The following is an 11,545-nucleotide window of genomic DNA, read 5'->3' as shown; positions in this document are numbered from 1 at the left end:
CCCAAAACAGCTGGAATAGCTAAGGCAATTCTAGCTTACTTTTATAAGAATATAGTGTATAATACATAGAATATACAGCATATATATTAATCAACTTTGTTATGGGTAAGGTTTCTGGTCAACAGTAGTTAATCAGGTCAGTCAGCAGTTACATTACAGGGAAGTCAAAATTTAGGCAAATTTTCGGCTGTGTGGGGTTCAGCCCCTCTAACTTCCACATTGTTCAAAGGTCAAGAGTACTGAAAGGGAAAAAAAAACTAAAATGAGCCATGTGTGATTCAACTGGAATTAGAATCACCAGGAAGAACTCATGGTTTTCAGTATATTCTAATGTAGAAATATCGATGAATATAAGCATGTATGTTTGTATATTTATCCATCTAGCTGTATTTTTCTGCTCTGTTCACTGAGGAAGCCTATGAGCAATGACAACTCCAATAGCCATACGTATCTACCACAATTACTGCCCAGATATTGGTTTCTAATTACCATCCCCTAAAGAAAGTCAGGGCTTCTGGAAAAAAATGAAAATGGCTGATTCAAGGGCTGGGGCAGAGAAAATACAAAGTATGGTTGAAACAGCTTATGCCTGAAAGTAAGGAAGTATTCAAAGAACAATAAGGACAGTTCAAAAAGACATGAACTCAGCTTGAAATGGCTACCACTGGTCAAAGCGGAGGGAACCTGAACAGCAAAACAATAAATTTTCCCTTCTCCCCTATTTGTTGGTTGGTTTTGTTTTGTTTTACTTATCCACGTAGAAGGAATGAAAGATGAAGACAATCATGATTTGGCAACCACCATAATAATAATTGACCCAACAAAAATAATCAATGAAATGCTAAATCTAGTGGGTGAGATGTTGAGAGTAACCAGATATTTACAGAGCCTCAAACTATGTTCACATAAGACATTGGTGAAAAACAAAGGGTAGATAGTCACTTTATCACGGACAGACCTGGCAGATTCTCAACCAAAGTCAACACTGGCCAGTAATGGAGCCAAGTAACAGCATATGCCTCCAGATATGCTGCATTGGGAAGAACTCAGCCTCACTTGTGTGACCTTCCTGCCTGAATGGTATAACCTGAACTGAATCATGAAGAAACATCCTATGAACCCAAACTGAGAGAAAATCCACAAAAAACTGACCCATACTCTTCAAACACATAAATGCCATGAAAATCAAGGAAAGACTCAGCAATCATCCTGGACTAAAAGAGACTAAAAAGACAGAATAATTTGACACAGATCGACCTCCTCCAAAGGTCAGCAACCTCAAACATCAAAGGTAGATAGGCCCACAGAGATGAGAAAGAATCAACGTAAAAATGCTGAAACCTCTCAACATCATGGATTATGAAAGTCAACATCATGGATTGTAAAATCACCCATCTTAAATTATTTGGCTATAAAAAATATTATTGAGACAACTGAAAAAAGTAAAATAAGGTTTATGGATGAGATATTAACAGTAAACCATTTTTAATTTCCTGATTTTGATAGTTATACTATAATTATGCAAGATAATGCCTTGTTTTTAGGAGACACACATAAAATTATTTAGAAGTAAAGAGGCATCATACCTGCAACTTATAAACCATTCAGAAAAAGTCTATATTATGCACCCACATTTATATTTACCTAGAAAGAGAAGAGGAAAAGGGGGAGAAAGGATAAAGCAAATACAGTAAAATGTTCACATTTGGGGAATAGTATCCAAGAATGTTTTGTAGTTTTCTTACTATTTTTCTATAAGTCTAAAATTGTCAAAATAAAACATTTCTAAAAAGAAAAAAATTGTTAAAAAATTGTCAAATTATAACCTATTAAATGAAATAAACCACAAGTAAATATCAAATCAAGTAAATGAATAAATTGAGTTTGATGAAGAACAGAGATATCTACATAGTCTCAAATTACCTCCCCACAAAATATTAATACTAATTAATTACAAGGTGAAAAAGTAACATTACAGAGGAGAAAGCTAGCAGACACCACTGTTTGTGATCAATGCCAACATCACCAGTAAAAGGGCAAATCAAAATTATAGGTCACTCATGTTCTATGGGGCTAACAGAGCTCTAATTTCTTCCCGGGATGGAGTGCCTGAGGGGTGGGGCAGGCTGCCACCTAGGCCTTTCAAGCTTCTCAGCCAGTTCAGCCTGTGGGCCTTTGGACAGCCCAAACTGAATGGGAACTGAAGGGATCCCCAACACAGCACAGCTGGTCTACCAAAAAGTAGCCAGAATCATTCTTTAAGCAGGTCCCTTATCCCATTTCTCCTGACTGGAGGAGACCTCCCAACTGGGGTCTCCAGCCACCTCCTACAGGCACTTTCGAGCCAGCAATAGGTCAGTACCCTGCTGGGCTGGAGCTTCCAGAGGAAGTGGCAGGCAGCCATCTTTGCTGTTTCACAGACTTCATTGATGATACCTCCAGCTATGGGAAAAACCGAGGCAACTAGGGTATAGTGCGAACCCCCAGCAAACTGCAGCAGCCCTGCAGAAGAGTGGCCAGACTGTTAAAAGAAAAACAAGCAGGAAACAACAACAACAACAATTTAAAAAGCCACAAAAACCCCATCCTCAAGGTCAAAGTTTAAGATAGACCCACAGAGATGAGAAATAACCCCAAAATCCTGAGGACTCAAAAAGCCAGAGTATCCCTGCAACACCTCTCCAGCAAGGGCTCAGAACTGGGTTGAGCCTGAGATGGCTGAAATGACAGAGTAGGCTTCAGAATGTGAATAACAGTGAACTTCAATGACCTAAAGGAGCATCTTGTAACCCAATGCAAAGAAACTAAGAATCATGACAAAACAATACAGGAGCGGACAGCCAAAATAGCCGGTCTAGAGAAAAACATAACTCACCTGTTAGAGCTGAAAAACACCCTACAAGAACTTCACAATGAAATCACAATTATTAACAGCAGAATAGGCCAAGAAAAGAATCTCAGAGCTTGAAGACGATCTTTCTGAAATAAGACAGGCAGACAAGAATAGAGATAAAAGAATGAAAAGGAACGAACGATACCATCAAAAAATATGGGATTACATAAAGAGAACGAATCTGTGATGGATTGGGGTACCTGAAAAAGACAAGGAGAATGGAACCAAGTTGGAAAACATACTTCAGCATAGGATTCAAGAGAACTAACTTCCCCAAGTTAGTTCTAGCAAGACAGGCCAACACTCAAATTCAAGAAATCCAGAGAACTCCAGTGAGATACTCCACGAGGAGATCATCCCCGAGACACATGATCATCAGATTCTCCAAACTCTAAATGAAAGAAAAAATGTTAAGGGCAGTCAGACAGAAAGGCCAGGTCACCTACAAAGGGAACCCCATCAGATGAACAGCCGACCTCTCACTGGAAACCCTACAAGTCAGAAGATACTGGGAACCAATATTCAACATTCTTAAAGAAAAGAATTTCCAACCCAGAATTTCACATCTGGCCAAACCAAGCTTCATGAGCAAAGGATAAATAAGATGCTTTTCAGACAAGCAAATGCTGAGGGAACTTGTTACTACCAGACCTGTCTTGCAAGAGCTCCTGAAGGAAGCAGTAAATATGAAAAGGAAAAACCATTACCAGGCACCAGAAAAACACACTAAAGTACAAAGAACAGTGACACTGTGAAGCAACCACATGAACAAGTTAGCAAAATAACCAGCTAGCATCATGATGATGAGATCAAATCCACATATAATACTACTAACCTTAAATCTCAATGTGTTCTCCAATGAAAGACACAGAATGGCAAGCTAGATAAAGAACCAAGACCCATCAGTATGCTGTATTCAAGAGACCCATCTCACACACAAAGAAACACATAGGCTAAAAATAAAGGGATGGAGGAAAATTTACCAAGCAAACAGAAAGCAGAAAAAAACAGAGCTTGCAATCCTAGTTTCTAACAAAACAGACTTTAAATTAACAAAGATCAAAAAAGACAAAGAAGAGCACTACCTGTTGGTAAAGGGTTCAATTCAACCAGAAGAGCTAACTATCCTAAATATATATGTACCCTATACAAGAGCACCCAGGTTCATAAAGCAAGTTATTGGAGACCTTCAAAGAGACTTAGACTCCCACACAATAATAGTGGGAGACTTTAACACCACAATGACAATATTAGACACATCATGGAGACAGAAAATTAACAAAGATATTCAGGACCTGAACTCAGCTGTGGATCAAGTAGACATGATAGATATCTACAGAACTCTCCAACAAAAAACAAGCGAATATACATTCTTCTCATAGCCACATGACACTTACCCTAAAACTAATCATAAATTAGGAAGAAAAACACTCCTCAGCAAATGAAAAATAACTGAAATCATAACAAAGAGTCTCTCAGACCACAGCATAATCAAATTAGATCTCAAGATTAAGAAATTCACTTAAAACCACACAACTATATGGAAATTGAACAATCTGCTCCTGAATGACTTTGGGGTAAATAATAAAATTATGGCAGAGATCAAGAAGTGTTTTAAAACTAATTAGAACAAAGAGACAACATAACAGAATCTCCAGGACTCAGCTAAAGCAGTGTTAAGAGGAAAATTTATAGCACTAAATGCCCACATCAAAAAGAGAGAAAGATCTCAAGTTAACAACCTAATATTACAACTAAAAGGACTAGAGAACCAAGAGGAAACAAACTCCCAAGCTAGCAGAAGACAAGAAATAACCAAGATCAGAGCTGAACTGAAATAGAGACACAAAAAAACCTTCAAAAAAATCAATGAATCCAGGAGGTTTTTTTTAAATTTACTTTTTATTTCAATAGGTTTTTAAGGAACAGGTGGTGTTTGGTTATATAAATAAGTTCTTTAGTGGTGATTTTTGAGATTTTGGTGCATCCCTCACCCGAGCAGTGTACACTGTACTCAATGTGTAGTCTTTTATTTCTCACTCCCTTCCCACCATTTCCCCTGAGTCCCCAAAGTCCACTGTATCATTCTTATGCCTTTACATTCTCATAGCTTAGTTCCCACATATGAGAACATATGATGTTTGGTTTTCCATTCTTGAGCTACTTCACTTAGAAGAATGGTCTCCAATTCCATCCAGGTTGCTGCAATTAGAAGAATGGTCTCCAATTCCATCCAGTTTGCTCCTTTTTATGGCTGAGTAGTATTCCATGGGGTGTGTGTGTACATATCACATTTTCTTTATCCACTCATTGACTGATGGGCATTTGGGCTGGTTCCATATTTTCACAATTATGAATTTTGCTGCTATAAACGTGTGTACAAGTATCTTTTTTGTATAATGACTTCTTTTCCTCTGGGTAGATACTGAGGAATGGGGTTGTTGGATCAAATGGTAGATCTACTTTTAGTTCTTTAAGCAATCTCCACACCGTTTTCCATAGTGGTTGTACTAGTTTACATTAGCATCAACACTATAAAAGTGTTCCCTTTCCACCACATCCATGCCGACATCTATTATTTTTTAATTTTTTTAATATTGCCATTCTTACAGGAATGAGGTGATATCACGTTGTGGTTTTGATTTGCATATCCCTGATCATTAGTGATGTTGAGCATTTTTCCATATGCTTGTTGGCCATTTGTATATTTTCTTTTGAGAATCGTCTATTCGTGTCCTTAGCCCACTTTTTTATGGGATTGGTTTCTTTCTTACTGATTTGAGTTCTTTGTAGATTCTGAATATTAGTCCTTTGTTGGATGTGTAGGTTGTGAAGATTTTCTCCCACTCTGTGTGTTGTCTGTTAACTCTGCTAATTATTTCTTTTGCTGTGCAAAAGCTTTTTAGTTTAGTTAAGTCCCATCTATTTATCTTTTGTTTTTGTTGCATTTGTTTTGAGCTTCTTGGTCATGAAGTCTTTGCCTAAGCCAATGTCTAGAAGGGTTTTTCCAATGTTATCTTCTAGAATTTTTAAGGCTTCAGGTCTTAAGTTCTTGATCCATCTTGAGTTGATTTTTGTATAAGGTGAGAGATAAGGATCCAGTTTCATTCTCCTAAATGTGGCTAGCCAATTATCCCAGCACTATTTGTTGAATAGGGTGTCCTTTCCTCACTTTGTTGAAGATCAGCTGGCTGTAAGTATTTGGCTTTAATTCTGGGTTCTCTATTCTGTTCCATTGGTCTATGTGCCTATTTTTATACCAGTATCATGCTGTTTTAGTGACTATGGTGTTACAGAATAGTTTGGAGTTAGGTAATGTGATGTCACCAGATTTATTCTTTTTGGTTAGTCTTCCTTTGGCTATGTAGGCTCTTTTTTGGTTCCATATGAATTTTGGGATTATTTTTCATCATTTTCTAAAGAATGATGGTGGTATTTTGATGGGAATTGGATTAACTTTGTAGATTGCTTTTGGCAGTATGGTCATTTTCACAATATTGATTCTACCCATCCATGAGCATGGGATGTGCTGCCATTTGTTTGTGTCATCTGTGATTTCTTTCAGTAGTGTTTTGTAGTTTTCCACGCAGAGATCTTTCACCTCCTTGGTTAGGAACATTCCTAAGTATTTTTTATGATTATTATTATTATTATTATTTGTAGCTATTGTAAAAAGGGTTGAGTTATTGATTTGATTCTTGGCTTGGTCGCTGAAGGTGTATAGCACAGCTACGGATTTGTGCACACTTGTGTGTAACTCTGTATCCTGAAACTTTGCTGAATGCATTTACCAGTTCTAGAAGCTTTTTGGATGAGTCTTTAGGGTTTTCTAGGTATACAATCATATCATTGGGAAACAGCAATAGGCAGACTTCTTCTTTACCACTTTGGATGCCCTTGATTTCTTTCTCTTGTCTGATTGCTCTGGCTAGAACTTCCAGTACCATGTTGAATAGAAGTGGAGAAAGTGGGCAATCTTGTCTTCTTCCAGTTTTCAAGAGGAATGCTTTCAACTTTTCCCTGTTCAGTATAATGCTGGCTGTGGGTTTGTCATAGATGGCTTTTATTATCTTAATGTATGTCCCTTCTATGCTGATTTTGCTGAGGGTCTTAATAAAATAAGGATGCTGGATTTTCTCAAGTTGTTTTTCTGCATCTATTGAGATGATCATGTGACTTTTGTTTTTTAATTCTGTTTATGTAGTGTATCGCATTTATTGACTTGTAGATGTTAAACCATCCCTGCATCCCTGGTATGAAACCCACTTGATCATGATGGATTATCTTTTTGATATGTTGTTAGATTCAGCTAGCTAGTATTTTTTTTGAGGATTACTGCATCTCTGTTCATCAGGGATGTTGGTCTGTAGCTTTCTTTTCTCATTATGTCCTTCCTTGTTTTTGGTATTAGGGTGTCTATTAGTCTGTTTCAGTATTAGGGTGTGTATTAGTCCATTTTCACACTGCTGATAAAGACATACCTGAGACTGGGCAATTTACAAGAGAAAGAGGTTTATTTGACTTACAGTTCCACATATTTGGGGAGGCCTCAAAGTCATGGTGGAGTCAAGGAAGAGCAAGTCACATCCTACGTGGATGGCAGCAGGCAAAAAGAAAGAGCTTGTGTAGAGAAAGTCCTGTTTTTAAAACCATCAGATCTTGTGACACTCACTCACTGTCATGAGAACAGCATGGAAAAGACCCGCCCTCATGATTCAATCATCTCCTACTGGGTCCTTCTCACAACATGTGGGAATTACGGGAGCTAAAAGATGAGATTTGGGTGGGGACACAGAGCCAAACCATATCATGGTGATTTTGGTTTCATCAAATGATTTAGGGAAGATTTCTCTTTCTCTATCCTGTGAAATAGTGTTAATAGGATGGGTACCAATTCTTTGAACGTCTGATAGAATTCAGGTGTGAATCCATCTGGTCCTGGACTTTTTTGTTGTTGGCAATTTTTAAATTACCATTTTCAATCTTGCTGCTTCTGATTGGTCTGTTCAGAGTTTCTATATCTTCCTAATTTAATCCAGGAGGGTTGTACATTTCCAGGAATTTATCGATCTCCTGTAGGTTTTCTAGTTTATGGATGTGAAGATGTTCATAGTAGTCTTGAATAATCTTTTGTATTTCTGTGGTGGTATCAGTGGTAATATCTCCCATTTCATTTCTAATAGAGCTTATTTGGATCTTCTCTCTTCTTTTCTTGATTAATCTTGCTAATGCTTATCAATTTTATTTATCTTTTCAAAGAACCAGCTTTTTGTTTCATTTATCTGTTGTATTTTTTTGTTTCAATTTCATTTAGTTTTGTTCTGATTTTGTTATTTCTTTTCTTCTGCTGGGTTTGGATTTGGACTGTTCTAGTTTCTCCAATTCTGTGAGGTGTGACCTTAGATTGTTTATTTGTGCTCTTTCAGACTTTTTGATATAGGCATTTAATGCTATGAATTTTCTTCTTAGCTCCACTTTTGCTGTATCCCAGAGTTTTTGATAGGTTGTGTCATTATTATCGTTCAGTTCAAATAATTTTTAAATTTCCCTCTTGATATCAGTGTTGACCCAACAATCATTCAGGAGTAGGTTATTTAATTACCATGTATTTGCATGCTTTTGAGTGTTCCTTTCGGAATTAATTTCCAATTTTATTCCACTGTGGTCTGAGAGAGTACTTGATATAATTCTGATTTTCTTAAATTTACTGAGACTTGTTTTGTGTTCTATCATATGGTCTATTTTGGAGAATGTCCCGTGTTCTGATGTATACAATGTATATTCTATGCTTGTTGGGTAGAATGTTCTGTAAGCATCTGTTAAGTCCATTTGTTCTAGGGTATAGTTTAAGTCCATTGTTTCTTTGTTGACTTTCTGTCTTGGTGATCTGCCTAGTGCTGCCAGCGGAGTATTAACATCCCCCACTATTATTGTGTTGCCAACTACCTCATTTCTTATGTCTAGTAGTAATTGTTTTATAAATTTGGGATCTCCAGTATTAGGTGCATATATATTTAGGACTGTGATATTTTCCTGTTGAACTAGTCCTTTTATCATTATATAATGTCCCTCTTTGTCTTTTTAAAACTGCTGTTGTCTTAAAGTCCGTTTTGTCTGATATAAGAACAGCTACTCCTGCTCGCTTTTGATGTGTCCATTTAGACCAAGTGTCTTTTTCCAACCCTTTGCCTTAAGTTTATGTGAGTCCGTATGTGTTAGGTGAGTCTCCTGAAGACAGCAGCAACTTGGTTGGTGAATTCTTACCCATTCTGCCATTCTATGTCTTTTAAGTGGAGCATTTAGGCCATTTACGTTCAACATTAGCATTGAGATGTGAGGTACTATTCTATTCGTAACGCTATTTGTTGCCTGAGTACCTGAAAACCTGGAAGCATTCCCTTGAAAACTGACACAAGACAAAGATGCCCTCTCTCACCACTCCTATTCAACACAGTATTAGAAATTCTCACCAAGGCAATCAGGCAAGAGAAAGAAAGAAAAGCTATTCAAATAGGAAGACAGGAAGTCAAACTATCTTTGTTTGCAGATGATATGATCCTATATCTAGAAAACTCCATCATCTCAGCTCAAAAACTTCTTAGCTGATAAGCAACTTCAACAAAGTCTCAGGATACAAAATCAATGTGCAAAAGTCACTAGCATTCCTATACACCAACAACAGGCAAGCCGAGAGAAAAATCATGAATTAACTCCCATTCACAATTGCCACAAGAAGAGTATAATACCTAGGAATACAGCTAACAAGAAAAGTGAAGGACCTTTTCAAGGATAACTATAAACCATTATTCAAAGAAATCAGAGATGACACAAACAAATGGAAAAACATATGCTCACAGACAGGAAGGATCAATATCGTGAAAATGACCACACTGCCCAAAGCAATCTGTAAATTAAATGCTAGGCCCATTAAACTACTATTGACATTCTTTACAGACCTAGAAAAAGCTATTTTAAAATTCATATGGAACCAAAAAAGAGCCCAAATAGCCAAGACAATCCTAAGCAAGAAGAGCAAAGCTAGAGGCATCATGCTACCCAGCTTCAAAATATACTACAAGACTACAGTAACCAAAACAGCATGGTGCTGGTATAAGAACCGACACATAGACCAATGGAACAGAATAGAGAACCCAGAAATAAGACCACACACCTACAACCATGTGATCTTTGACAAACCTGACAAAAGGAAGCAATAGGGAAAAGATTCCCTGTTTAATAAATGGTGCTGGGAGAACTGGCTAGCCATATGCAGCAAATTGAAACTGGACCCCTTCCTTAACCCATATACAAAAGTTAACTCAAGATGGATTAAAGACTTAAATCTACAACCCAAAACTATAAAAATCCTGGAAGAAAACCTAGGCAATGCCATTCAGGACACAGGCAAGGGCAAAGATTTCATGATGAAGATGCCAAAAGCAATTGCAACAAAAGCCAAAATTGACAAATGGGATCTAATTAAACTAAAGAGCTTCTGCACAGCATTAAGAACCTATCAACAGAGTAAACCGACAACCTACAGAATGGGAGAAAATTTTTGCACTCTATCCATCTGACAAAGGTCTAATATCCAGCATCTACAAGGAACTTAAACAAATTTACAAGAAAAAAAAACTCAACCCCATTAGAAAATGGTCAAAGGACACAAACAGACACTTTTCAAAAGAAGGCATACATGCAGCCAACAAACAAAAAAACCTCAACATCACTGATCATCTGAGAAATGCAAATCAAAACTGCAATGAGACACCATCTCACAATAGTCAGAATGGCTATAATTCAAAAAAATGAAAAGATGCTGGCAAGATTATGGAGAAACAGGAATGCTTTTACACTATTGATAGGAGTGTAAATTAGTTCAACCAGTGTGGAAGACGGTGTGGTGATTCCTCAAAGATCTAGAACCTGAAATACCATTTAACCCAGCAATCCCATTACTTGGTATATACCCAAAGGAATATAACTAATTCTAGTATAAAGATACATGCACACGTATGTTCATTGCAGCACTATTCACAATAGCAAAGACAAAGAATCAACCTAAAAGCCCATCAATGATAAACTGGATAAAGAAAATGTGGTACATATACACCATGGAATACTATGCAGCCATGAAAAGGAATGAGACATGTCCTTTACAGGGACATGGGTGGAGCTGCAGAACATTATCCTCAGCAAACCAACGCAGAAATAGAAAATGAAATACTGCATGCTCTCACTTACAAGTGGGAGCTGAATAATGAGAACACATGGACACATGGCGGGGAACAACACACACAGGGGCATGTGGGATGGTGGTGGGTGAGAGAAGGGAGAGCATCGTGAAGAACAGCTAATGGATGCTGGGCTATTATTAATACCTAGGTGATGGGATGATCTGTGCAGCAAACCACCATGGCACATATTTACCTATGTAACAAACCTGGACATCCTGCACATCCTGCACATGTACCCCTGAACTTAAAAGATGAAAATAAAAAATAATAATAATTGCAGGTCACCTGATAGAATGCAGTGAGAAGATCATGGGATAACTTCTGTGATACTCTTGCCAAAAAAAAAAATTATCATCTAAATCTTATCATTAAAAAAATTCAGAGAAATCCAATGGAGGGACATTCTGTATTATTG

At 37.3% G+C, this 11,545-nt stretch overlaps 1 long non-coding RNA gene across 1 annotated transcript; it reads right to left on the bottom strand.

The window, feature by feature from the left end:
- Positions 1 to 2,892: 2,892 nt before the first annotated feature.
- On the bottom strand, positions 2,893 to 11,410 carry LOC134808882 (uncharacterized). The gene is made up of 3 exons (XR_010152992.1): positions 11,324 to 11,410; positions 3,729 to 3,773; positions 2,893 to 2,979 (listed from the first exon to the last, which is right to left on the bottom strand). It is a non-coding gene; the product is annotated as an uncharacterized LOC134808882 (long non-coding RNA).
- Positions 11,411 to 11,545: the final 135 nt, after the last annotated feature.

Source organism: Pan troglodytes, chromosome 19 (genome assembly GCF_028858775.2).
Source record: "Pan troglodytes isolate AG18354 chromosome 19, NHGRI_mPanTro3-v2.0_pri, whole genome shotgun sequence".
NCBI lineage: Eukaryota > Metazoa > Chordata > Mammalia > Primates > Hominidae > Pan > Pan troglodytes.
Note: the sequence above shows the minus strand (reverse complement) of the source record. Positions and strands in the feature narration are given on the sequence as shown.